The 25,079-nt window shown below is 37.4% G+C and overlaps 1 protein-coding gene across 1 annotated transcript in view; it reads right to left on the bottom strand.

Annotated features, from left to right (window-relative positions):
* NRXN3 (neurexin 3) overlaps nt 1-25,079 on the bottom strand; it is a 1,605,778-nt gene that overhangs the window by 367,073 nt on the left and 1,213,626 nt on the right. The gene's annotated exons all lie outside the window — the stretch shown is intronic.

The following is a 25,079-nucleotide window of genomic DNA, read 5'->3' as shown; positions in this document are numbered from 1 at the left end:
GAGCCGGTGTGTGTTCCTTCATTTTCATTGGCTTCTGCACTCAAGGGCAAGTGTTTGTGCAGATGCTTCTCTACCACCTAAATCATTTGGTGAGGTCAAACCTTAGTTGATGTGACTTTTTACCAAATGTCCCTATCAGCTCTAGCTCTATTCCCTTGTCTAAGAAGACACTTCCTTCAATGAGTGTGGATGGTTATTTATTAGTCCAAATTTTAACCCCTTAAAATTACTTAACCCTTCACTAAAAATGAAACCACTTCTGACAGTTAATAGCTGCCTCACACAACAAGTCAATTTGTCAGGTCAAACACAGTTTCTGCTGTTGAATATCTAACCTGAAATTATAAAGAATACTTAAAGAATGCAAAAGGTAAATTATAGCTCTATAATAAGGTGAAAACATTAAGGTCAGCGCCTCTCCACTGCAAGACAGAACCAGACTGTCTAATGACTCTGAACAGTCAGGATTTTGGCTGTGCATCCCAATGTATTATTGCATTTCCTTCATGCGTTATGCATATGTCAAAGGTGTACAAATGCAAAGCAAACGAAGGTTTTTAGGGCATTGTTTTAGTCTTGGTTTAGCTCATGAGCTACCTTTTCCTTCTTTTTTAGTAAAATCACGATAAACATGTTTTGTTTCCCTTCCTGCTTCCCTTTCTTCCTTCCTCCTTCCATCCCTTTCTCCCTCTCTCCCTCCCTCACTTTATCTCTCCCTTTTGTATTTGCTCTCTATATGTCTAATGAATGCCTTGAACCTACTTCTGTAATGAAGTCTCCACTCATACAGAAGCTAGAAATAAGTAAATAACAGGGCTTCTAATCATAAGCCCTGCCGGACATCTCAGAGAACCGGAAGTGTGCATTTTCAAGTGTGGGATTCAATTTTTCAATCCCTACTGCATAAACATAGGAAGGTGCTGACAGCAAAATGAAACACTGCACTTCTCTGTTTTGAGCTATCTTTTTCGCCTTCAATACACATATTACAGCCTTCATTAGCGAAAACTAAAAGCACAGGGGCAATTAATGAAGGCAGTATTGTCTTAGGAGTCAAATACCAGGACATCACTATCATAAGGGGCTCCCTCACCAGACTGGCTTCACTGGAAAATAAATTAAGTTGTCTAAGGCACTTCTAGAAGCTGTGGTTAACAGCAGTACTTCAGGAGGCAGGTACAGCAAGAACAGTAGAAAGAGGAGCAATAATAGAAGCAACGATGGTGCTCGGAGTCAGATGTCAAATACTCTAAGCATTTTTTGTTTGTTTGTTTCCTATTCAACTAGAGGTCTTCTACTTTTTTATACGCATCGTGTCATAAATGCACAGGGAAGGGTTTTCCCGCAGCGCAGGCCCCTCTCCATTGGCTCTCGCCGCGAGCTGCTCTGGGCGGGGCAGGCTGGCGCCTCGGTTGAGCCCGGCACCTTTCTCTCTTCTTTTTTTCATCATTTTCCTTCATATACTTCAGGAAGTTGTCTCGGCTCTCAGAGTGCTTAATGTGCTCACTATGTACATTAATTCTCTTGGCAAGAACCTTGTCCTTAACCTGTTCGTTTACAACAATGCCAATCGCATGCGGGTAACACTGTAGACAGTTCCAGCTTTGCCACGCGAACATTAGTGGGGCTTTCCTTTTAAACAGTGCCCATCTCCTGGATGTCTCCGACATCACTTTTCTTTTAGATTGGCATGCATGCTGCCAAAGGAACAACTCCACGTTTTCTGAAAGGCCTAGAGAACACAGAGCAGGTGCCTCTCCCCTCCCCTTTGTGTTAGTCCCTTTGGTGAATTACTGGAAGGTGGGGGTCCCAGATGAAAAGAAGGCTCTAAGCATTTTGAGAGAATTTTTCATCTCTGCCACAATCAGGTTATTAAAACAAGAGGTCAGTGGAGAAAAGAGAGACTATCTTAAGAATACAATGAAGCAAATAAATAAATACATGGCAGATTTCATTAATAAAAACATAAGATCTAGATTTATAATAATGACAATAATAACATTATTATAATAATTAAGATATCTACTGATAATTGAGTGCTTATGATGTGCTAAGACTGGGCTAAGGGTTTTCCTTGACTATCCTATCTGTTCTTTTCCTTATGAAGTAGGTAATCATCTCCATTATATGCATAAGGAAACCAAGATACAGAGATGCTAAAAATCTCACCCCAGGGGATATATCGAGTAAATGGAACAGCTAAAAATAGATCTGAGGTCTTTCTCACTCCTAGGCCATGTTTGCAAGTTCCACTCTCTACTGCTTCCCAGGGCATACTGAGTTGGAAATATTGAAAAAATAAGCTTAGGTACCCAAAGTTGTCTTCAATATTTTTTTTCTAATTTGTTGTTTTCTTCTTAAAAAATGATTAAGCAGATACTGAGAGATCACTCCAACTGAGTACTGTCTCACAACTTCCTACCAAGAACGTTCATCTAGTTATCCTTTAAGTTTATGCCTGAAATCATACTGAAAATAAAAACTACTACTTTAATCAATAAAATCTACATTAAAGAGAGGTAGACAGTGTATGGACATATATTGAATAAATATGAGGAAAGAGAAGACAAAATAGCTATAAATGTGCCAAACTCTAAAGACTCTCCACCACGACAATCACATTGTATTTATATAGGAAGCCAAGATTTATTCTCAGGAACAATGCCATCTGCCATATTGAATTAATGTTTTTAATTTCAATTATATTGTTTGAACATCATCTGTAAATCTGCAATGATTTTCTGGTAATAGAAGAACTATGAGCTTACAACATTGATAGCTGGTTTTCTGTTTGTATATATTTAGGAAACATTATAATAAATATTTTGAGTCAATTATGAGGATGCATGAGAATATTGATTTGCCCTTAAAAAGGGACCTTGGTTTACTTATGTTTGAGACAAACTGCCACAATAGATAGGATAGTGAAGAGCTGATCAAACATATTACATAAACTTTGTTGGCTAAGAACTCTTGTAGCATACATCTTTCTCACATGTTGTGTACATCAGAATTGCCTTTGAAACTATTTTTTTAAATACAGATACTTGAAAATTACTTCAGATTTAATCTTGGGATGTGGGGCCCAGTTATACTTTTTTCCTAAGTTTCACAGTGATTCCAATTTGCTCCCCAGTTTACCTAATTAATCATAATAAGCTAATGCACTAAGAAATGAAGACATTTCTTAGAAGCATGTTCTCCAACTTTAACATGTATATAATCACTAGCTCTATTAAATGCAGATTCTTATTCAGTATGTCTAGGATGAGACCTCTGGTTCTGCATTTCTAACAAGCTTCTGGTGATCCAGGACCAGGTTTTGAGAAGCAAGATTTTAGGAGATAAGGTAGTGGCCTCTTCAAAGCAGTAGAGATCAGAGAAGCCCAAAGTGTACTCTGAGTGTAATGATGGTAACATGAACATATACATGTGATAACATGTCATAGAATGACACACAGGGGTGTGCATAAGAAAATAATTTCAAAGTTTTCATTGCTGTAGATTTGCATAGTTTCTTTAGTGGAAGAGAAAGAAAAGTTGGACTTTTATATAAAGATTCAGAATTTGTTATTAAATATACCACACAGTTGGGGTTACAAGACATAAAATCTAAAAGAAAACATAAAAAAGAAATGTAAAGAAATCAAAAAAGAGGGAATCTCCTTTGACCTGAGTCAAAATTTAAGAAATTGTAAGTGAAAAAAGAGGCTTCCTGAAGGAAATGTTTGAGGTGAACAACATCAGAGCCCAGATGGCATAAAGATGCTATCATGATTAAGTCATTGAGCTATAGGCAGCTGATCTGCTCTACCCTCTACTACACTGCCTAACATATGGTCCTAGTCTGCATTTCTTACTTAAACATCAATCCTCTAACCTCCAAGGACAGCATGGCCGAGAAAAGAAACAAGCAGGACCAATGCCCTCCACCCACACAGCATGGTGAGCATAAAATCTGGATTTTCTAGCACATGCTATTTTAAATATGTTATCTTTTTCCCTAAATAAACTTTTGGCGTGTTGCACATATGTCAATATAGGATGCGCACTCCACCCTCATGGAAAGGGGGCAGCAAACTTCATCTGTAAAAAACCTGTTAGTAATATCTTAGGCTCTGTAGGACATAAGATGACAGTGGCAACTTCTCTGTCAATATAGCACAAAGTAAGTCGTAGATAATAGGTAAATAAATGTACATGGCTATATTCCAAAACAACTTTATTTATAAAACAGTGTTTGTCAACCACTGCTCAAGGTGTCTTGAATACTTTTGAAGAAGCATGAAAATTCTTTGTTAGATTGTGTATTTCGACTATCGGTTTGGAAAATCTGCATGGCATCTCTAAAAGCGCAGACATGGTTCCAACGGAAGAGGTAAATGACAGCTCTTGAGAATGACATCTCACCATTGTCGTCACTTCCCTCCTCAAATATTTTGTGGAATTTGCAAAGATGAAGGAAGAAGAGACTACTGTCAGCAAGACTAGGCACTATCAAGTGGTATAGTGCATCTGTTTGAGAACCACATGGCTGCTGGTTCAGCCTGCACCTCACATGACAGGGTCTACTCTTGTGATGTGAGCCTAAGATCGGAAACCCCAAGTTGTGGTATAATCACCCCTATGAATCTCAAAAGGGTTATATAGCTTATCCTTACAACTCACTGGCATTCCTTTATTGGTAAAATATAAGCAGAGGGAAAGTTGTGAGTAGATTTTTTAAATCCATTTGGACCAAGATCTGCTGTACCTCCTATACAGACACATTTTTATTGTTTGTTAAGGAGGAATAGGCTGTAACACAGCAGGCGAGCCTCAGAAGTAGTAGTATGTAATCTGGCTTTGGATCTTGTTTCAGGGGGTGCTGGGTCCAGCAGTCTTGGATCTCACAATGTACACTTATTTATGGCACCAACACTGGTGTCAGGGAGCAGAGAATCTAAAACTGTGCGATGGAAGTAACTGTAGCAAGGAGAAAAGTCATGTCTTCCCAGATCCAATGAGGAGTACAACCACAGAGTCTGGATTGGAGAGAAGTGGGGTGCTTCTAAGACCACGCATTTTCCTTGGGTTATGCATCTATCATACAACAGGAAAAATCACCTCCCAAATTTCCAGAGACATGACTTCCAGCAATTCCCGAGGAGGTGCAAAGATTTCATGGTGAAGATCATATTGGAAAACAAACCAGAGACCTGTGAGAAGTCATCATGGTGGAAGTGATGTGATTTTTGAAAAAAATAATCCAAAAGCAGCGACACACATTATAATGACTACTTTGCCAAATTCGAGGAACTAGAGTTAGGTCAATTGTCCATCAGAGCATTACGAGAAAGGCAAGGACAGTCAAATCAATTTTATGACTCACAAAGTGACCAGACTATTTTTAGAACAGCACAACACTTGACTTGCTATACCCTACTACCCCTTAAATTAAAGACACGCCTTCAACTGGAGGTCCTTTTAATAGTCAGCTTGCTATACATTCTATCAGTACTAATTACTTCTTATAATTTCTATTTGTATTAACCAATAGCAATCCTAGCTTTTCTATTTACTTTCACTCTCAAAAATTACATTTTCCCCTCAGATCTCAGAACCTTTCTATCCCTTCTTTGGGCGCCTGTGACAGATATAACTTCTTTGATCACATCTCTCTTTACTATTAAGCACAGACATGGCCTTAAATCTTTCATAGCCTGGCGAAGCGTCGCCATCGATCCATAAGGATTTGTGAGTGAAACCTGCATATTTTCTGGGATCTGGTATCTCCTTCTCATGTCCCTTTATTTTCTGATGAAGAAATTTAGGCACAAATAAACCTGATGAGTTTTCTAGGATCAAGCAGCTAGAAATTGTCAGACCCAGGACTAGACAGTTGGTGCCCTGATTTCTAGTTCAGCACTCTTTATATTTCACTCTTCCTTGCTTCTGTGAAGACCATGCTCTCAAGGACTTATAAATAAACCAACATCACCACAGAGAAACTGGGTAGGGCTCCATGTCAATCATGCTGCCCCTTATAATGGCAGAGGTCCATCTAAAACACAGACAAAGGTGATCACATTGTTCTTTGATATTGACATGGGACTTTGCACATACCTTTTACCTACACATCACAAAGCACTCAAAACAATCTGTTTATCTGTTGTCTCCAAATAGACCTTGAGTTTCATAAGGCCTGGGGCTACATCTTATCACAATTGTATCTCCAGGATCTAGTATAAGGTTTGGAATACATTTGGCACTTCTCCAAAATTATTCATTTATTGAGTATGTGAATAAATGAACCAACGAATGAATGGCAGTAGAATAAACTAAAGAAGAACACTAGACTTATAACCAACTGTCCTGGATTTTAATTCTGCCTCTACTGCATACCAGCTGAATGATTTGGGTCAAATTATCATCAAATCAAGATAGCAGTATAACACAGGGCTGTTTTTAAAGTCTTTTGTATACTGTAAAGTACACATAAAATCATTATTATTACTTACCTATCCAAATCGTAATTGGTGACTACCATATCTGTAGCTTAAAACAGGAGTCAAAAATTCAAATGCCAGATGAACTAGGCAATAATGTAATAGAATGTAAGATATATAAAAACAAGGATGTATGGAAGCATTTCATGTAGAATAGTGAGGAAGACTATGAAGAATAAGCTTATGTTTCAACGAAAGAGGATGGTTTCAGCTGGTCATTACCTGGTGTAATTACAAACCCTGTGATGCCAGATCTCTTAATTTTTCAAGAGGAGCTAGGATACTGGATTGTGGTAAGAAATACCCCAATCGTTAGATATTGAATAACAATACACAGGCTTTCCTTGGAATATGAGCCATGTATGTGCAACTTCTGACACACATGCTGGCCATATGATCACTAAGATTGTAAACAACCACACAACAACCACTTAGAGAAAAATTATCCTCTGCAAAACCTAAAGGTGGTATGGAAAGAGAATGGACTCTGGGGCCAGAGGACCATGTCATTTACTAGCTGGATGGCCATGGGTAAATTCACTTATTATTTTTGATAAATTATATCTTCCTCCTACCTCCACATCTCTGTAAAATATATCTGGAAGGTTCAAATTAGGTAATACCTGAAAGGATGTTTTGAATGTGTGGTGTGCTTTAAAACATAAGACAGTATCACCATTACCTAGGACAGTGGCTTGAACTTAACAGAGATGGTAAATGAGTAAATGAATGAAGGAATAAAGAAATGGCGATTTTAATAGCATACCCATCCTGATGAGTAATGAATCAAGATTTCGGCTCTTATCTGGGATATAAGAACGATTTTGCCTCCATTCTACAAATGACAGAGAGGTTAGGAACTTTGCCCAAGGTGGTTGGCAAGTGACACCAGAATCCAGACCAAGAGGCTATGACTTTAAGAACCGCCTGATACTGACCCCTTAAGCATTTTTGCCATTCCTGGGAAAAGACCAAGCTTTAAGATCTCTAGTAGCTCTGAACAACAACAAATAAAAGCACCCATACCTTTTGGGAATGATTTATCTAATAGATCAATCCACTGGCTATATTTTAAATAAACACATTAAAGAAGCTCTTACAAATAATACATAAGTGATTGTGTATTTCATGCAGTTTGGAAGCTTTAGTGCTAACAAGAACTTAACAAATTAATGTTAAAAGGAAAGTAACATTATGAGTCTGGAGGGTCTAATTAATGAGAAGATAAAGTAAATGAACATGTGCGGTTGATACAGGGCAAGTGTGTGTGTATGTGTTTTTATGTGTGTGCGTAGCTCACATAAGCATTATGTTTTATGATAATGAGAAAGAATTATGAAAATTATGTTTTACATTCAATAGCGAAGGCATTCTTTCTTTAACCATTCGGATTGTAACGGTGAAACATGAAGTCAATGGAAGCTGAAGGAAACTTAAATAGAACTTATGGAACTCTAAAAAAGAATACCAGAATGGTCATATTGTAGATTAAAATTTATAACAGATATATAAGTAATCTATCTCTCTTCACCTAAAGACAAAACTTAAAATTTATAACAGATATATAAGTAATCTATCTCTCTTCACCTAAAGACAAAACAAAAAGCAGTAGGAGGTGAGAAGCTCTGTGCTTGGAACGAATAAAAAAAAATAGAAAATGTCTATGCTTAATATGAGACTCTTCTGATTCTAAAATGTCAAAAGCTAACAAGGCAATGAATGAGCTATGATTCTAACAAGTATGAGGAGTTGGCGCTGGTGAATTAACTATAAAAGAGCCAGGGAACAGTATAACCAAGTAAATCTTCATTTCTTTAAAATGACTTTTTCTCTTCTCATTCTTTTTTTGATTCAAACTGGCCTTGTGCTCACTTGCTTTTCTTTCCTTATCCTTCCACCTTTGAACAGACTGCACAACCACTTCCTTAATCATTAAGCCCTTAGGTCAGCATCAAACAATGCTAATAACAAAGCTCAGGTCTGTTGAGCTCAGAAAAAGAGTTTTGGTCAAACTAAAGATAACATCTTGACCTCAGCTGTGTTTCAGCTCCAGAACTATGAAGGCAGAATGACCCTACCTGCCATATCCCTCGAAATCAGACAGAATGACACCATGATTGACATTGGGACCTGATGCAATGATCAACTGCCTCCTACCCTAGTCCTGACCAATCAGTAGAGCCCATGACCCCGACTCCCTTAACTGCCATGGCGAACGAGTTTTCCCCTATATAATCTATGCCCTAGAGGCCAGCGAGGAGCCAGGTCTTTGAGTGCTAGCTTACCAGTGTTTCTGTGCTTGGTGTCATTTCCTTAAATAAATCTTTACTTTCTTCACTGCAAACCCCTACTGGTGTCTCATTGGGCTCTAATGCACGCAGGCAAAACGAACCCCTTTTATTCCGGTAACAACAGAAACAAGTAAGGGCAAGATGAAGGGTGGGATGAATATGTCCCAGCTCACAGTATTAATGTTGTGGTATGTCTTTCTGTCTTTATATAACGTAGACATTTTATTCTTTAATTCAAATTTACATATTGAGGAGCTATATATATATATATATATATATATATATATATACACACATATATATGTATACACATACACACACACACACGCATCTCTGCCCTGAGCTCCTGTTGATATGTTAATTGAAAAATGTGTTACCTTTGCTTAGCAAGTATTTACATATTAATTAACTTTGAGAAGACTGCAGTTTACTCAGTTGAAGGTGTTACCAGTCCACACTCTTACTCAGATTCAGATAAGAAGATATAATAATCTAATCACTTGGTTGGAAAGTTCTGCAGAATTTGCTATCCATAGACAGAAAAATTCTGGTAATTAATCTAATGGGGGGTAGAGGTGCTTTTTAAAAAAAGGGGAAAATGAGTATTTAATGTAATAATGTTCTGAGGCATGGACTAGAAAATTCAGGTTGGCCTCTGAAGCATCCAATGTGATCAAATAAGCGTTATTATTCTAACATTTGTCGAGTTTGGTAGTGAGGAGCAGTAGCGAGGAGCAAGGGAGATGTTAGTGAATACGTTAAACTGTGTCATATCCTAAGAGAAACAGTGTTCACTGCAGTTTGGCAAATGTTTGTGGACGCTCCTTATGTGCTGGGCACATGTTCCTCATGTGGGCACTCAATTTTAGAGTTCTGGATCCAGGAGCTCCCCCACTGGATTTCTGGAAGGATGCTGATAAAGGGACATGATTTTAGTAGCTTGATACATGCTTGATTAACCAAAGGGCCAGAGGCCTAGCTTAATTTCAGTTTACCAGTTGCAAATCTTGAATTCTATTTCTGGCTCAGGTAAAACAAGATATAAACTCTTTGAATATGATTTCCCTCCAACCCATGATAGGGGTGTGTGTATGAAATTCCACACACCTGCAATAATAAAAATAATAACTAATATATAACATTCCCCTCATTAAGCATGGGACACTGTTCTCAGTGAGGTACACACATTTCCAGGCACTTGGGTGCTGATAGCAGTTGAATAAGCTGCCCAAGGCACAGCTAGAAAGTGGCGGCGCCAGGATTTGAACTTCCAGTTCTTTGTTTCTCTTTTTATATTTTAATAATTACTCTTTATTGCCTCCATTGTTACTATGCCTAGGTATAGGAAGCACAATGGTGATTTTTTTATTTAAAAGGGAGGGGGTAGAGGGAATAAAAAATATACAAAAATAATATCTATTAATACCTATTACTGAGCAGTCATGTGTAGTTCTATTAGAAGAAAGACACCCATATGAAAGGAAATGTGAAGAATGGAAGACAGAAAGTCACATAACCAAATGTAGGGACACACACACACACTAATTTTAAAACCCTCTCTTGTGCTTGGATTGAAGAATTTCCCTATAAATTTGCTCAGAGCCTCCTGAGAGGAAACAATGGGTTGCAGGCAGAAATTACGAAATCCCATGGAGAGTCGTTATCAGCATGGAGACAGCTGTGATATAGCATCCCTGATCATCTACATTCAAGGCTCAAACTCAGGGGGAGCATAGAGGTCCCTTTGTTAAAATAAAGCAATCATTTCCACCTTCATTAAAGAAAATATCATGGCATTATATTAATTTACAGCAAAAGTCCCATATGTTATAGCAATACTGGTGAATCTTGCTTTGGGGAGCTGTTATCAATAGCAAATACTTAGAGATAAAGCACAAATAATGCTTTAATCATATATAGGTTAACAATATTTAATACTTATGTTCACTTTGTTATAGAAAAACCTTGCATTACCTATTACAACTGCTAAGAATCCTCAGTAATAATTCCTTCCTAAACTGGAACTTTAAGACAAAGCAGCAAATAATGTGTAAATATAGAGGTATGAACATTTATTTAGAAATCTTCTAAATTTCCTCATGCCCTTTATTTAAAAAAAAAAAATAGCTGACTGTTATGATCTTGAGTATGACATTGACATAGCTATGGGAATGTGGGGTTCTAATCTCATAAACCTAAATGAATGTCAGGTACGGCTACTTTATTAACTATGGTTATAGGGAAATATAATAGGGTTAAATGAATAATTATAATTTTCAAAGCATTCTGTACCTTCCTTTGTATATTTAACATATTTATTAACTAATTGTTTGTGTCTGTTTAAGGTCTGTCTTCCCCCAAGGGGCAAGGACTGCATTTATCACATTCATGGGTGTATCCCCAGCATTTACTAAAATTTAGAAGGTATTTAATAAATACTTGTTCAATGGCTGATTGAAAATGGTGAATAATTAACCACTGTAGAATAATGGTTTCCTCATTCTCCCAGATTGGGCTCTAGTTTGAGAACTAATGTTCTGGACAAGAATCTGAGAGATTAGGAGCATTTAATGAGAATTACAAGTAGGCAAAGGATTTCTCATAAAGTTAAGAATCGTGAGAAAGACTTTCAAGCTTTGCAAACAGCAGTGCATAGCGGGCAAGCTGGTAAATGAGATGTGAAGGAAAGGTTGAGAATGTGATACGCTAGGGAATTATTCTCCCCTCTATGGATCCTAAGATATTCATTAAAAAGATAATAATTTTCTGGTCAAAGAAAACACATTTGTGGGTAGAATTTGGTCAATGTCTACTTGTTGGTAGTTTCTTAAAATTCCCTTGCTTGGTGCTCTTTAAGTCTGAGTAGCATCTCACTTATTCTTACTTTTCTTCGACTTGTCCTCAATTCCTATCTAGACCCCCTTAGAACTTATAGAAAAAGTTACAGAGCCTTGTCTGTTGAAAAGCACTCGAGAATGGATCCTTCCTGGTCTCTGGGACCTGTTTTGCATGATATTTTACACAAACATACATCTGAATTATTCTAAATTGTGTTTCTGGATTTTCCCTGACCATTTCTAAATGCTGTGGTGCATTATAGCCACTTGTCTATTGAATGATGACTTTGGGTCTTGGCCTTGTTTTTCGGTGTCTTTAAATCTGCCACTTACTAAAGTGGCATCTGCCTAGATTTCCTTCTATCTATAATAAATAGAAACATTTGGCCAATTGAGCATACCTTGTGTGTGTGTGTGTGTGTGTAGTAGTGCATATATATATATATATATATATATAATCCTATTTTATTTTCTTTCAATAAGAAATTTAGAATATGGAATGTTCTTAGGAAGCTGATCTATCCCTAAATAACTTTAATGAACTCTATCATAGAGATTAAGATATCAGAGTTGTTGTTTTGGGTCAGGAAATCCAAGATCCTTTTTTCTCAGCAACCAACCTCATTGATCAGTCCCCCTATTCTCTCCATTTTGATGCATTCCAATGGGATTGAGTATGGTATCACTATGCTGCCCTTTGTGCCTGGAAATGATGTCTTATTGACATGTAGATAGATCTGTGTGATCAGAGACTTGTATCTAAAGAAATCTTGTTATCAAGAATGAAATTGAAGAGATTCAACTGACTGGGATTCTTGCTTCGATTCCTCCCCTGACTTTCTTACCCTCCCTCTCACTCTTGAAATACACACACAGTTAGTCTTAACGGCAATAAACTTTATAACGAAGCATTGATAGCACATCCCCACTTACGCTAACAGCCTTACTATGCGCTCTGCCCCTGAGTATGCTGTTTTAATTAGGAAGATGGATTTGGGAGTTTATATGTTCTGTTGTGCTATAATTCCTGCCTTTACAGTAATTTTCTCCTGCTTTTCACACTATAATGTGCCATAAATCCTAGTTAGGCTGTTTCACTGGCCTGTTGCTAGTCAAAGTCAATATTTCAGGCCTTTTGTTGCCATGGCAACCTTCTGCCACACTCCCGTTCACTGGAATATGATACAGTCTCCTGGGGAAATTGCTATGAACTTGATCATCACATGGATTTAGGCTCCTTGATGCACTGATTCTGCTCCATCTCTCTCCACCACCCACCAACTGCTCTCAGCTTCCACTTTAATTCGTGTGTGTGTGTGTGTGTGCGTGTGTGTGCCCGTGCACGTGTATGTGTGCACGCATGCACATAAATTTGCCAGGGCAGATGCATGAAAGAAGAAAGCGAACAAACTAACAGAAGCAGCACCCTGGCTTTCATCCTTCCTGAAAAGGTAAGCTTAGAAAGTCTGTAAACGTGGACAGTTTTAAAACCTAAACAAACCAGGCACACATCTCATAACTTTGTTCTATTTCCATCCTTTGTTCTTACCTCGTATTTTCTTTCTAGTTCTTCATTCCCATAGCCCTTCTTCATACATTTTAAAATCTCGGTATTTCTTTCAATATTTAAAAACAGTGTGTGTTCCTAGTTTAAATCCATCACTCCCTACTTTTAATTAGAGAAACTCGAAACTTTAGCTGTCTTTTATTTCCAAAGTTTTTTTCTGGATTTCTCTTTACCTTTAACCACTTCCTATTCTTAAAGCTTCCCTTTAGTGTGAAACAGTGGGAAAAAAACAAAAACAAAAACATACAACTGGTAACCAGTAGCTCTGAGTAAGTCATGTAATCTCTCTGTGACTCATTTTCCTAGTCCATAAAGTAGAAATAATATTACCCATTCCAAAGGGTCTTTGTATAGCTGAAAGAAAATGCAAACAATAGTTATAAAGGAATATTGAAATGCAGAGCCTCTGAAGCATTTAAACTATTATTTTAAATAAACCTAGGAAGTCTTATTCTTCAGTTGTACCTTTTCAACAAAAATTTTAAGAGCTCAGTAATGCAATCTAGTTCTCTGAGTTAAGATTTGAATAAAATTGTGGAGGTGACAGGAAAAGAAGATTTTTCATTCCATTTTCTACCTGTCCACTCTTTCCTCCAGCCATATCATGTCAAATTTTACATCTGTTCTCATCTTTGGGGCATCGCAAGGTCTCTCTAGTATGTGGTACTCACATAGAATTTCACACATGTTGTACCTGAAACAATTCTCAGAGCTACCCCTCACTATCACTCACATGCAAGGATCAAAGTTACAGCAGAACAGAGACAAGCTTACAAAGCATCAAGTTCTGTCCTACGGCCTCAGATTGTCATGCATGGACAGCAAGATGACTGCCCAAGTAGGAGACCTTTATTCATTCTCCCCATGCAAAAATGAGACCATGGATTATGGTATGCTTTTAATGCACTGCATCCCAGTTATAGCAGCTGCTTTTGAACAGAGTCAGAAAGAGCAAAACATCTAAGTGACTAAGTGGGAGTGACAGGGGGTGACACAGTTCATAGACTGGGTCTCTTCCTCTCTTTCACTCCTTTTCTTCTTCCATCCACTGGGCTAAATCATATCACTGTTCCCAAGCCTTGCACCCCCACCTCACTCTTAATCTTTACCGTATGGCAGTTTCACTTATCTTTGGGAGAGGCATGTCCCCCATCCCGGACCTGGAAGTAAAGAGGCCTGGGCTTGTGTCCACTCACACATTTTCCATGACTATGGCTTCAGGTAACTCAACCTTTTCTTGGTCCCAGGCTTCTCATTTCTAAAATTAGGGAAAAGTGGAATAGATATTACAGCCTCTAATGTCACTTCTGACTCCCATGATCTATGATTTTCTAAGTAATTCCCATAGCATGGCACATGACCTTTATTTCCAAACAAATCAAATAAAGCATCTAACGTGATTTATCTCTTTTCTGACATCTCAATCCTCCCACAATGCCCCAATAGACAAGGTGTCCAAATTATTGGCTCTAAGAACACATTGCATTTACCTTTCATAGTATAGTGATTTATTTTATATTTCTATTTTATTTTTAAAAATATTAAATTTATTTAATTTACTAATTAATTTGATGGCTGTCTCTCTGTACAGAAAGTTTTATGAGGTTCTGAGTCTGTCTTGTGCATAACTGTATCAACAGCACCTAGCACAGCACATGCCACAAAATGGGCATTCGATAGATTACTTTTGGTTGAGTGAATGAATGAATGAACAAAAAGGTTTTTTAAGCTTATCCTTACAATCTCTTTACTTTGACCTCTTAGTTTTAAGCAATGATAAACGGCCGATACATCCTTGAAAAATAGGAGGTATTTCTGCCAAATGTTTTCATCAGATCCATTCAGAAAGGTAAGACCTAAAATATGATTGGTTTTATTTATGCCAATTCAGATCATTAAATATAACCCATCTCAAAGTTTGTTCAGTCTGGTAAACTATGTAATGTCTGGCCCCAATTATATGATTTTTATAGCTATAAAATTAGTTGATGCTTATCTCTTAGAAAGATGGGTTTTTATCACGAATATGCATGTGCTTCGAGCATTTTTAAGTTCAAAAAACGCCTAGCACAATGATTGTTTTGGAGTTGGTATTTCTAACTGTTGAATGAGTAAAACAATGAATAAATGAAATAGATTTTAATGGGATGATTATCACAAGAGTTGCAATATTTATAGTTTCTTCTCCTCTCCAAACAGAAAAACTATAGGCATTTCACTTGTATTTATTCATCAATATACAAAACAATCTGTTATTAATTGGGGGAATGTGGAGAAAAAAAGGGCCTGGGTTTGAGATCTAGGGCACTGGCAGTGATCTCTTGGAAGAAGCTGCTGTACATTTCTGAGTAGAGACGAAAGAGCAACACCTTCCTCAAATCATTGCGGCAAGGGTCACATGAGAAAACAGTACACGCACAGCACCTTTGTAGGCTGTGAGGCATTACAGAAAGGTGCATCATTAAAAAGGAAACAGATGCTATTCTTTTCCAAGAAAGAAAGAATTTCTGTGAGAAACCTTAAGTTATCTCTAAGTCAGTGATTCTCAAAGTACAGTGCATAGCAGAATGATCTGGAAGGCATGTTCAAATGGATTGCTGGGCCCCACCAGAATTTCTGAGTCATTAAGTTTGGAGGACCAGAGAATTTACATTTCTAACAGTTTGCAGGTGATGCTCATGCTGCCTGTCTAGGGACCACTGTCTGATTATCACTGTTCTAAGTTAAGAGTGGCAAACAGAACTTCCTCCAGGGGCTACAAGGCCGATGCGAATGCGTAGCCCGAGCCAAGATTAAATAAGGAGGAAGAGTAAGGCTACTGAGAACCTGGAGAGTGTCCACCCTCTTTAAAGACATTCAAAATCAACTGTTATTTAAAAATACTTTACTGAACAAAACAGGTCCGTGGATAGGATTTGGCTTGCAAGAGACCTTTTTTGAATCGCGCAGTAAGTTTATGAAGAGATTAGACTGGACACTTGTCCCTGGACACATGCTTTCTCTGCTGGGAATTCCTCCACCTAGCTGATGCTCAAAAATTGCTAGCAGGACATCACAAATGTTTCAATCTGTTAAATCCACTAAGTGACCTGAGAGTCTGTTTACCCTGCAGTGTGTTCAGTGACCACCTCTGTCCTGCTCATAAACTAGAAACACAAAGGAAGACAAGGAGTGTGACTACATCAATATGAACAAGTTCAAAACAGCCACTTTGATCTTCAAGGGGTTTAGAGGTTTCATGAAGATAATAAACTGATACTTCTGTGGGCTTATTCTCTCTGACAGATGCCAAAAGAGAATTAATTGATCCAGCACACTGAGATACAGCATACATACCTGGAATGACCCATCCATCCTAGCTACAAATATGATGACAAATGTTTGACTAAGGTTTAAATAGAAGGTGACTGAGAGGTAAGCTGTGCTTTTATCCACTAGAAATATATAAGTTTAGCCTGAAGAAAAGACTAAAGAATAGTTTTGGTTGGAGTCCCAGCCCCTAACGTATCTCATGTAAGTTACTTAAACTCTCTGAGCTAGTTTTCTATCTGTAAAATGGAAAGAATAATATTCACTGCAAAGGCTGTTGTGAGGATAAAGTTAAATTAAGTAAATAAGGGCCTAAGAAAGTACTTAGTATACAGTAGATTGCAGTCTAAAATGCTATTTTGGATACCATAGATTTAAGAAAATATACCAAAGTTCAGACTTGCACCCAAGTAGCCTTTCCAGAGTCTGTATAAGGACAATGGCCCTTCTCTGAACAGCCATGGCACACCTTATAAAGTAAGTCATCCAAAAGATAAGATCTTTTTAAAAAGTACACTGGGTTAACTAGCATCCCTCTAAAATTCATATCCACCTCAGAATGTGACTTTCTTTGCAATAGGATCTTTACAGATGTAACCAGTTAAAATGAGGTCATTTTGAATTAGGATGGGCCCTAAATACAATGAATCATACCTCTATAAAAAGGTCATATAAAGACATACAGACAGACAGACACACACACACACACACACACACACACACACACACACACACACACACACACACACACACACACACAAAGACATGATGAGAAGCAAAGACTGGAGTGATGAAACTGCCAGCCAAGGAATGCCAAGAAATTCTGGTAACAACCAGAAGCTGGGAAGAGGCGGGGAAGGGTTCTTCCATACAGATTTTAAAGATTTCATGACCCTGCCAACACCTTGATTTGGGACATCTACTCTCCAGAACTGTGAGAAAATAAACATTTGTTGTTTTAAGCCACCGTTTGTCTTAATTTGTTACACTAGCCTGAGCGATCTAATATAGGTGGTCATGTTATAAACTTGCTTGCATTCCCCATAGCACTGAGTACAATGTGTTTCAAAGAATGAGGAATCAATAAATATCTGTTTGATAAATCATTGCATTTCTTTAGTTCTTGAGTTTATGCTGCTTTACATTATTTTCTCATCATTTATTAGGTTGGCTCTTTGCTCTCCAACATATCCTTTATAGACCCCTGGAGGCAGAGACCACAATTCATTATTCTCTTGTATTCTCAATGTGAATTTTTTATTAACTTCCAGCTAGGAAAAGGGTGCCTAGCTGGAGACAAGGTTCATGTATATTGTGACCATCTCTGGGATGTGTGGAGACACCAATGCCAGCAACACAAGTGTACTGAGGTATTTTTCAGCAGCAAAATAAGTTGGCTTTGGGATCTGGGAAACCCAGAATCCCATGAGTATGAAGAGTATGAAGGCAACATACTAGTAACTAAACTAAGAGTCAAGGGGTTTTCTTAAGCTTAAGGGAGACAAGTTAATGAGATCAACTCTGGGAGACAAGTTAATGAGATCAGCTCTGGGTGCATGTGGTCAGCACGTTTGATGTGTAGATATTACCAGCATATGAGATTGGTGGAGGTATAACTGCATCTATTGATTTGGAAGAGCCATAGGCATTCCGGAATTCTGAGAAGGACAGACTCTTTTGGGGCCATAGCCTATGGAACCTTGTCGGAGCTGCCTTTCTTGAGGATTGCTGAATCCCCAGCTTTGATGTCTAAAAACTGTACCAGCTTGAAGTCTTCTATTGCATGATTCCCTTTTGCTTTGATAGCAGGATTTCATTATTTAAATGGGCAGAGATTGGGAACAGGCATAAAGCCAAGAGTTTTGCTGGAAATACAATTGCCAAGCTTCTAGAGATCTTACAGAATTTTTACACTGTCTCCTTGTGTCTGCTTTTCCATTGCTACAAGTGAGTGGATATCTTCTATCTGTTTACCTCACTGAGATGTGCAGAGAATAGATGAGTTAGTTTGTCTGGGGCTCAGTGATTGTTAGATGAAAAGCATGATTCGAATTCGAAGGGTTTTATTTTTGAAAGTATTCACTGAGATCCATCTCTACAGATTCATTGCTCAGATAAAACATCTTAAAACAACTTCCTGGCAAGGTATTCTAAGAGGATCTTAGGTCTACATGTATAATTTGAAAAAAGAAGAGGAGGCTGGAGAGTTTGTAGCCTGGCCTTGAGAATTTCACAAGACACTAACACAACTACGCAGAAGGCATCCATTCTACACTGCTTGAGGCATGGCTTCTTCTCAAGAAACTAGACAGTTGTGTAAAATCGGAAGGAGGAGGGGATGGCATGAGTCTAGTTCACTGAGTATTCTGAAGACAGAGCTGTCGATTTAAATTCCCTACTTGGATCCATGATGGAAGCTGATTGATGAAGTTAATGCAAAGGAAGAAAGGGAAGTGTCGTATAGGAACTCAGAATCCTTATTCAAGACTGCATCTAAAAATCTGACTGGTAAATTAGACTGCTGACCTGCTAGTCAGGTACAGAATCTCATTAAGCAAAAGATGTTTGAGATGTTGTCTTAACACTTCATTTAGATTCAGTGTAAATTTACAATTTCACTGGTAAGCTGTCAGGCAGTGAGTCCTACCTAAGGATTTTCTGCCTATTGTCAAGGTGCCTTCCCAGAAGATGTGAAAGTCCAGGCCTAATCTCTCATATTCTCTTGGGTGTTGCTACATATTCTCTTTCCATATTTTCCATCTTGCTCCCTCAATCTCTTCCCATGTTTGGGAAGAAACGCTAATATCTAGGTCAAGTTAATGGATTCTAGGTTTGTTGACTTATTCCCTTCTTCTCTCCCAAATTAAAAAAGGTGATTGTTTTATGATTATACTCAGATATTAAACACATCTTAAGATTTTTCCTCTTTAACTTGGAGGTTGTTATCCAACCTTACACTAGATGACCTGTGATGCAGATAATGAATCATGAAGCCCAAGAGAAACAGAGGAAAAGCCTCATTAACAAAGAAATGTGCAGATCTCAAGGGGTTAATTCTAAGCATCATAGTTCATTTGTTCATTCAAGTGTTCATTCAGTCATTCAACAAACATTTATTGAGCACCAAGAAAAATGATTAAGATATGGGTCTTATAACCAATATTCCAGCTTAAAAGCAGACATACCAGCAAATGATTTTATGCAAGATAGATATAGACAGAAGTCAGTACAAGGGTATAAAGGAGGAAATGGTCCAGGTGCTAGGATGACCTTTGGCAGAGCTTCATGAGATTTATGTTTGATCATAAGATACCACTTAGCTGAAGAACTAAGTATGCTCAAGAGAATAAATAAAATTAAGGGAAAGAAAAATCCTTCTCTTCACCTACTTTAAATTTTGTTCTATCCCTATAGCATCTTTCTATTATATTCCCGAGACAGCTGCCTCTGGCCTTCCTAACATCTCTCTCCCCAAAGAGATCAGCTGTCATTCCCTGAAGGTAGAATTTTCTTTCTTCAGTGGGGAAATAAAGTTGAATAAATAGTACACTAACCATTGGACAGTGGTGTGAAATTGGCTATATTTCTCTCCAAGATTTCCTCTATTGGGTCAGATATGTAATAGTTGGAAAATTAGCAGAGTTTAAAGAAAAATACTCTTCTTTGGGCATTAATTATTACTAGCAACATCTTGTTTGTGGAAAATCAAGTGAAAGGATAATGGGCTCAACAGGTTTGAACATAAATCAGCGTATACACTGCCATCCTCCTGGGAGTTTTCCTGGACTCTCATTCCTTCACTTACTAAAATGTCTGTTGCCTGGCACCCTTCCTTTCTCATCTCTCCCTGTGCACAGGCTCCACGGATGGTTCTCAAACAAAGCAGCAAAATCATTCCAAAAACACAGAGGCCAGGGCCACTCTGGACCCACTGAATCAGATCGGGCTGGTGGGACTCACTCAGGTTTTTAAAAAGCTCTGTAAATAATTTTAACACTCAACCACAGATGCGAACATTTGTTCTACCCAAAATTCAGAGTCTGTAGGCACATGTTTGTAAATACAAACATATCTCATATCGGTAATATGTGTATATACCCTTTAAATATATTTGTAATTTCATATGTAAATATATCAGAAAATACATGTTTGTGGATATACGATCATATAAATACCCATACTATGTTCTCTATATAAACAAATACATTATAAATCTTTTCTTCATTTAAGTTTATATCAAACTTGAAAATTATTAAATTTTAAAATAATGGATTATACAGGAGGAATTGCTATAGAATAATAAAATCAATTTTCTGTAAATATGCCAGTATGTATATGTACCTGCACATAGTACACAAATGTGTATATATGGTAATATACATGTAGAGGGTAGGCATATATGCGTGAATTTATTTGCAATTACGTATATATGTGCAAATGATACAATTCTTCAAAATTGTGCTATTCAGTCACCTTTCTCAATAATGTCTTATTGCTAGGAACAAGAAAATCCTTGTTGAGATCTAGTTTCTGAATCATTAATGAAATTTGTTCTATTGTATTACATTACATCACACCCTGCATTTTATTAAATACACACACACACACTCACACACATACACCACATACTCATATATAGTAGCTTTCCCTAGACTTAGCTGTTTATGGGTTTTGACAATTATCAAATTCAAAAACATGATGAAACGGTACTGTTTTGCCTTCACGAAGGTAACGCAAGAGAAAATGCCACTGCTTCTGGATTCATACACCCAGTACACCAAGCAAAGCAGCAGTTCTTAACATTTTTGGCTTGTGGCCATCTGCTATAGTCTGACAAAAATTAACGATACCTCCCAGATGATTCATGGGATTTTATGGGCCACCCAGAAGTCAGGCCATGCAGTCCAGGTTTTGAACCCTTGCAAACAGGTGGAGATCTCTGAAGAGGGAACATTTACCTATCGATCCCCTGCGCTTTCCCACAGCAATTAGTACAGTGCTCCACTCAAGAGTGGCTGTTCAAATGATACTGCTAACTGGCTGCTTTTGTGTATATTCAGTAGTGAATATAATAAGATGAGATTGAGGCTAAAGCTAAATTCTACAAAAAACATCAAATAACAGAAACGTTAGAATTTATTGCCCCAGTTAAAATGGCTAGACACTGAGGCATCGGGAAGAAGTGTGGGCTCTTGAGCCAGACAGCACTGCATTTACATCCCAGCTCAGCCATTTATACCAGGTAAGTGACCTTGATGGAGTAAGTCAGTTATCACCATTGATTCTCAGTCCTCATAAATGAAATAGGAATTCTGTAATACAAATATATAGATTTTGCATTGAATATTAAATGTACAGTGATTTAAAAACCTGACTGCATGTTAAAATCTCCTGGGAAGCTATTAAAAATACTGGCATTTATATTATATTTATGTAGACTGATGTTTATATTTAAGAAAGGCTGGTGCCAAGTCCTGCCTCCTATCTCCAGGGGTTCTGATTTCATTAGCCTGGTGTGGGGTTCCGGGTAGCAGGGTTTTAAAACGCTTCCTGGGGTGAGTTTGATATGTATCCTGGTTAAGAACCACTGAGATAATGTATGTAAATACCATCTCATGCCTGATTATTAATAGGTCTTCAACCAATATTATCTTGGGAATGCCTGGGTAAAAGCCCTACTCTACTGTGTATCAGCTTGTGATTTGGAACAAGTTCTTTCAATTATCAGGATTTCAATATCCAGATCTGAAAAACCAAAGTCAAAAGTGTGCCTACCGAATATGCTGTGAGAAATAAGAGCTAGTACACGCAAATAACTAACCGCGGTGGCAGATGTAACATATTAAATGAATATTAACTATTATTATCATTATCATTATCATCTCCACTTTTCGGTGACCTTAGAACTAACCTCAGTGACGTGTATGCTCTTTATACATCTCAGTTGGATAACGCATTAACATAAGTGATGATGCTTTTCAATATAATTTGAAAAACTATTACAATATCTTTTCTTTTTAGATTTCTCTACATACCTCAAAGTATGAATTTTGCCTAACATTGCTATTTGTTTTTACAAAATATTCATATCCAAACTCTATCATGATAATTTGAAGTAATTATTCCCGTCGACTGATTCTTTTAAGTCCAAATGTCTGCTATCTATCCTAGTCATAATTATTATACAAAAATAGCAAAATTCAGTCGATATATACTCTAACGAATTCCAGTAATACCCTTGTATCTAGGTCAGCTTTGTTTGCTGACTTGCATACAATAAATATTCCAAATTTTAACTTTTGTTTTAATCAATATGTGCTCTTTAATGTTCTTTTCTTTTTATTAGTCTATTAAATTTGTTCTTCTTTGTAACGGACTTTAAAAAGCAGTCGATCTCTTTGAATCCATTACATACATAATAACTTTTATTTGGAGGGGAGTACATTTCATCTCTCCTATCTCTTTATCCTATACTTCTATGAAAGACTATCCTTTTTGGCTTCCCTTGTTTCTTCCTGTAAACAGCTAGTGGAATATTCGGCTTTGATTTCTTGCCCTCCTCTTCATTTCTGAGGCAGAGCCTTCCTTATCTGTGTTTCTTACTCTCTGTGTTGTTCTCTTTCACAGTATGGTAATTTGCTCTGCTATAATTACATCTACCTGGACACGTGGGCAGAGCATCCTGTAAGCAAGCATCTATTCTTAAACTACCTAAAATAACAATTATCGGTCAGGTTCCTTATTACCTAGACCATAAAAGGATTACTTGCTGAGCACTGAGAAATCCCCCTTCTCTAAGAGGAAATATAAGATACAGGTTTTTAAAACCTTTCCTTTGGGGAAGGGGGGAGAGAAAGCCAGCGTTTACCTTTTCCTAAAACTGGAACACTGAGGTAAATGAATGTATTATGTTCAGTTGAAAAGGAGAGCTGGTGTATGCAGTCACTTTGTAGAAACCAATCCAATTTCATGGCAAGTTATTAGACATGACCAATGGAGTAATGAAGAAGATTTGAATCTATGTAATTCTCATTAATCTTTTCTGGAGCCAGGTCCCAATATCTTCCTATCAAAAAAATAAATAAATAAATAACATCAGAGACTACCTACATTTTGGTATTTGGATATTCTATTATAGGTAATTTTTTATTCCAACCTCTCTCAAGTTGTGATACAGGACACATTTTGGTATTATTATAATATTTTTGACATCCTTCGAAGACATTAACTATATATTTCTTTATTTTGTTAGACAATATTTGCAGAATGCTTTATGGTTTTCTGGGTGCATTCAAAAACATTATTTTATTTTAGTCTCATGTCTATGCCAATTTGAAGCAGGACAAAGATATTTAACTTTACTTTAAAGATAAGGAAAATGGAGCCCCAGAAAGTCTAAATGACTTGTCCCCAATAGTAAAATGGCAGAGCTGGGACTAGAACCCAATTAATGTGACCGGAGTATAGAATTCTTTCTTCTTCAAAAAGCTGTCTCTCAAAATGAATCCTGCTGAATCCGCAGAATGCGTCTGATGGAAAATCTCCAATAGCTGAACAGTTCTAGAGTTCACTATGAAACAGGGTACTAACCCTCTGAATCATTTTTTAATGTAGGCTACCCTGATCCATTATACTCAGGTAAACAAAGGGTGATTAAAAATACATTTCTGTATACATATTGACATAATAAATGTTATATAATGTCCCAAGGAATTGTCATTATCTAAGAAATAACCACTACCCTGACTTGAAGCTTTATTTAGTGACATTCCAGTATTTGGATGAAGAAAGTCACTTAGGAGGCTGGGGAGGAGACATGATTTGTAAGAATTTGAAAGAATCTCACAATCTTCAGAAAGACTTAAACCAATGCCACTAAAACACTACGAGCTGCCTTATTTCTGACTTTCATTTACATATTTTAGAAAATATAATTTGCTTTAGACTGTGACAGTCAAAAGGGGTAGGCAGAGGGCCTGGGGTTGGAAGATGGGAATGGTAAAGGAAGATGAAAGATGATGAAAAGGTCATGAGCAGACTTTCATGTAAATTTTGTTTAAAAAAATTACCTATTTCTGCAATGATATTTCCAAACTGCTTTCAACATCATGGGCTGATTACCTCCGGATCCTTTTCCAGCTAACAAATGTAAATAAAATCCAACCCAGACACATCTTCTTTCTTTATTCTTATCTTGCATTTTGCTTCCAAGTCTGCTCTTTACAGAATTGTTCAAACTTGACTTTCACTGGTTTCTTTTAGAAGGAACCAGTTATTGGTTATTCAGAGAGAGACCTTTCATTAATCCAGCATCTTTCAAGGGTCCTTTGAGGACAAAGCTCTAGTCCTTAAACCTTCTCACCCTTAACTCTTGGACAAAAGCAACAGGTTTGTATAACAAAAAAGACCTTTTGTGTAACTAGAAGCACAATATAATAACATACTTATTGAGTCCTTACCATGTTTGAGGCATTGGATTCTTATAACACCTCTAAAAGGTTATTGCTATTATTCCCTCAACTGACAGATGAAGAAAGGAAGGCTTGGGTGACTTGTCAAGGAAGACATAGCTGAGAGGCATCCATCC

Source organism: Pteropus medius, unplaced genomic scaffold (genome assembly GCF_902729225.1).
Source record: "Pteropus medius unplaced genomic scaffold, Ma_sr-lr_union100, whole genome shotgun sequence".
Taxonomy (NCBI): Eukaryota; Metazoa; Chordata; class Mammalia; order Chiroptera; family Pteropodidae; genus Pteropus; species Pteropus medius.
This window is presented reverse-complemented; position numbering and strand designations above follow the sequence as displayed.